The following is a 4870-nucleotide window of genomic DNA, read 5'->3' as shown; positions in this document are numbered from 1 at the left end:
ATGTAACCCAGGCTGGCCTCGAACTTGCGGCAATTCTCTTGCCTCAGCCTCCCAAGTGCTGGGATTATAGGCGTGCACCACCACACCTGGCACACTTTGGTTTTTCTGAAAACCTGCCTGTGACTTATTTCTTCAGTAGTGTGGGCTCCAAAAGTCTAAGGCTGTCTGGGATTGTTATCCTGAATAGTAGACACAGCAGCCAGTTTCCAAACAAAGAATAAACAGTCAGGGGCTGGGGTTACAGCTCAATGGCATAAGTGCCTGCCTGGCAAGCGCAAGGTCGTGAGTTCAATCCCCGGTACTGCAAAAAAAAAAAAAAAAGAATAAACAGTGAGGGCTGCTAATACCACAGAGCACCAGAGGCCAGCACCCAGCAGAGTCTACCTATGGTGTCCAGCCCAAGTTGGCATCAGGGGTGGCGGCCTGCGGCACCAGGGACCAGCAGCTGGCTGTGTCAACAGTTGGCTTCCAGCATTACCTGGGGTCACCTGGGGACATTAGGACTGCCCGAAGAGCTGCGCCTTGCCCATGTTCCTTTTCCATCTGCAACGAGCAAAAGAACCCTGGGCTGACTGGCCACAAGTGTGCGTGGACCTCCTCGTCCTCCCAGGCCAGCAGGTGCCCGGTCTGAAGGAGGGCTGCTCCCTTTAGAAAGAGCTTGGGCTAGCCAGGCATCGGGGTGCAGCCCTGCACTGTAACCCCAGCACTCTGGGAGGCTGAGGCAAGAGCATGCTAGATCTGAGCCCCGCCTGGGCGATTTAGCAATTTAGGGTTAGCGTTAAGGCTGGGGCTGGGCATGTAGCTCATGTACAGGCCTTGGCTTCAATCCCCATACAAAGAAAAGGGACATGGGGCCAGGGATTTAGCTCAGGGGCAAAGCGCCTGCCTGGCAAGCGCAAGGTCGTGAGTTCGGTCCCCGGTACTGGAGAAAAACCAAAAACCAAAAAAAAAAAAGAAAAGGGACAGAGAAGCAGCTGAGAGTCGCTTGTTTCTCCCCCGCCAGGCCCGTTTGTAAGCATGGCCAGGACGCAAGGCTGGGATCCGCTGACCACCTGCCACCTCTCCTGGGCTCTTCTCTGCCCCTCCTTCAGCAAGGGCTTGGTGGCAAAATAACCCCCAGGTCCCTCGCTCACTTCCTCAGTGAGCAGATGTCCAGTCCACTCCTGTACTGAGCTGAGCGAGGCTGGCGGTGAGCCTGGCATGCATGCGACCCTGAGTTCTCTCCCTGGCCATCAGAACAAGTCCAGTGGCCAAGGCCACCTCGTCTTCCGCCCCGGGTGCTAATGAGCAGTGACATGGAGCCTCCCCTGCTTAGGGCTCCTCTCCCACGGAGTCCCACAGCACACACGTGTGGACACGTGCAAACCTAGGCCGAGCAGCTGGGGCCACAGTGAAAACCAAGGCCTGGGGGAGGCGGACAGGGAACCGGAAGTGGGCTCGTGGTCCCAGGCCCACCCCCAAAGGTGTCATATTTCACACCCGGAGATTACAACTACAGAGCAGACACAGTTACAATTAATAACAAACACAAATGCTCAGCCCAGCCCCCATCAGCACGACCCCAGCTTACCTTCTAGTTCATCTCGGCTTGCTGCCTTCCAGGATCCAGGGTACTTGCAGCCCTGAGACAGCCACGGCCGCATGCTCACGCTCGGGCGCGCACATGCGCGCGCATACACACACACACACACACACACACACACACACACACCTGTCACCCGCACCTCCTTCCTCCTGCTACCCACAATGCCTTTCTCCCCTCCTCCACCAGGCCACCTGCAGCCTGGCTCTCCAGGTGGTGGCCTTTCAGTGATTTGTACCTCGGCATTCTCAACACTTAGTGCTCCTCAAGGAAACTTGTTTCCAAAAATAATCCCGAACCAGGTGTGTTAATGCACGCCTGTAATCCCAGCCCTCAGGAGGCTGAGGCAGGAGGATCATTTTGAGTTTGAGACCAGCCTGGGCTATACAGTGAGTTCAAAGCCAGCCTAAACTAAATAGCGAGATGTTGTCTCGAAAACAAAAACAAAGGGACAAGCATTTTCAGCCATAAAACAGTACTTGGTAATGGGGAGGGCAGTGCTGGGGATTGAACCCAGGGCCTTCATACTGAGCTACATCCCCAGCCCTCTTTTATTTTTGATACAGGGTCTCACTAAGTTGTCAAATTGCCTGGGCTGTCTCAAACTTGGGCTTCTCCTGCCTCAGCCTCCCAGAGTGCTGGGATTGCACCTGTGCACTTATTAACAGTGACTGTTTGGTGGGTGCTTCTCTCAGACACAGTCCTGCCCAGTGACCCTTAGAAAAGCCTTCTGTTCCCCCACCTGGGACCCCGACACCTCTGTGGGCCCTTACCTGGGCAGCCTCTGCCATTCTCTTTCCCATGGTAGACTGCCCATCCCATGCACCTGGAAGCTACCCAGATGTTGCAGTAAACTTTTTTTTTTTTTTTTTGAGACAGGATCTCTATGCGGTTCAGGCTGGCCTTGAGCTCACTTTGTAGCCCAAGTTGGCCTCAAACTTGCAACAATCCTCCTGCCTCAGCCTCCCAAGTGCTGGGATTACAGGCATGCGGTAACTTTTATATCTCTGTGTTGTGTTCTAACAAATCTTAGTCTCTTTGAGCAGGTGAACCATTCCTTTAAATGCTTGTTTTGTTTTCCTTTTGTGCCCTCCTGAGGGTGGCATCCAGGGCCTGGCACAGGCTGGGCAAACGCTGCAGCACTAGGCAGCCCTTTTTCATTTTGAGTCAAGACTCTTGCTAAATTGCCCAGGCCGGTCCTAAACTTGGAAGCTTCTGCCTCTGCCTCCTGAGGACGTAAGCTGTGTGTATGCCTCAAACTGTGGAGCAAGGGCATTCACAAAATACCTGCTGTGGCTGAGCTGAGCTGGTCACTTTCTCTGTGTGCTCCTTCTTGTCTCTGAACTGGGGATGAAAGGTTTGCGCTTCCAGTCACAGTAGTAATGGAGGCACATAGGCTTTGGGCCCCTTCCTCTCCCCTCTCACACGACAGGGATCCACCTCTGGACACAGCGCTGCTGGGAACTGGGTCCAGCTGTGTGTAACCAGGAGCCCTGGAAGGCTCTTGAGGGGGTTCCAGGTGGGTAAGACAATCAGTCTGATCCCTGTAATGGCTGGGTGTCTGGGGCTGGGAGTGGGTAGGGTAGGAACGAAGCAAAGGGCAGAAAGTCCATAGAGAACTGCTCATAAACAGGCGTGGTGCTGCACATCTGTGATCCCAGCACCCCGGAGGCTGAGGCAGGAGGATCACCGTGAGTTCGAGGCCAGCTTGGGCTATACAGTGAGTTCAAGAGCAGCCTGAACTACTTACAAAGTGACACCCTGTCTCAAACAAGCAAAAAAAAGAAAGTTGCTGCCGGGCACGATGGCTCACGCCTGTAATCCCAGCACTCGGGAGGCTGAGGTAGGAAGATTGTTATGAGTTTGAGGCCAGCCTGGGCTACAGAGTGAGCTCAAGGCCAGCCCGAACTGCGTAGTGAGACTCTGTCTCAAAAAGACAAAAAAAGGAAAGTTGCTTCTAAGAGCCCGATCGAGAGGTGAGGCGATGGGACCCACAGGCTATGTGGCAGGGAGTTGGGACCCACACGGCACCTCAGGGAGGGGCCCCAGCTGCCTACCGCCATCACCAGCCGGGATGCAAGACTGAAATCACAACCTTCCCTCCACCGGCCGGAACAATCCTTTAGGCTCACGACCCTGCCCCCTGCTGGTAACTGGTGACGTTGCAGACCTACGGATTCTGGTTCCTCCTCAGAGACCCGGATTGAAGGGGGCTGGGCTCACCCCCACCTTCGTGTCTGGCTCTGCCGGCTGTAAGAAACCGAAGGCGCAAGGAAAGGAGAGAAGGGAGCCTAGGATAGCGTGAGAATAACTGAGCACCAGGGGCAGATTTTTGTCCCCAGACTCACTGCACCAAGTAAAAACTAGAAAGCGCCTTAGACGCAAAGTCAGAGTCATGTCTAGCCCAGTCAGTGGCTTTCATTGACCACGTGAGCTGTCTACATCCAAAACCAGGGCTTAGAGAGATGAAAACGTTAAGCTGCCCTCGGTGGCCCGCACCCCACAGAGCAGCAGTTGGTGGAGCCAGGATGGCGCCCGATGCCCCGCTGCCGTCACCCAGGCCACCTCCCGCACCTCCTGCAACTCTTCAGCAAGGCCAGCATCGCGTGGGTACAGCGGGGCCAGGAAACAGCAGGACAGGGCACGGGCGCCGCTGGTCACCTGCGTCCGCCCGCACCTGCTCCAAGAGCTCCGGAGGCCGGGCGTGGTGGCGCACGCCTGTATTCCCAGCACTTGGGAGGCTGAGGCAGGAGGATCGTTGCAAGTTCGAGGCCAACCTGGGCTACAAAGTGAGCTCAAGGAACCAGAAAGGTCCAGAGTCAGTGTGGAGCAGCTGCTGAACAAGGACTCAGAGAACATGAGAATGCAGACTAAGCCCAAGGAGTCAGTGGTCCTGTGGACTGGGGTCATGAGAGCCGCTCGGAAGCTGTAGGCCAGGAGGACCTTGCACAATACCTGCGGAGACTCCCTGAAAGCCATTCTTCCCCTGACAGTACAGGCTATGGTGGAGCTCCGGAGAGGTCTGCAGCAGGATTCCTGCTGCCTGTGCTGAGGGTTGGGGAGAGGACACTAACTGGTTGTGGGGTCCCAATGCGATGGGAGAGAAAATGCTACAAAAAATGGCTTTCGCCCCAGACAGCTCACTTGATTTTTGACAACCCTTAGGCTGTAACTGCTTGTTAGATCCTTCTTGCGTATCTCTGTCTTTCTGAGAAACCACTTCTAAGATACCACCATGTATTGCAGCAGTCATTGATATTTTCCTACTAATCTATCCATAACTCTGTA

This window comes from Chinchilla lanigera, unplaced genomic scaffold (genome assembly GCF_000276665.1).
Source record: "Chinchilla lanigera isolate Chin_1 unplaced genomic scaffold, ChiLan1.0 scaffold00049, whole genome shotgun sequence".
In the NCBI taxonomy this organism is placed as follows: Eukaryota; Metazoa; Chordata; class Mammalia; order Rodentia; family Chinchillidae; genus Chinchilla; species Chinchilla lanigera.
The sequence above is the reverse complement of the archived record's forward strand: the minus strand, read 5'-3'. Positions refer to the sequence as shown.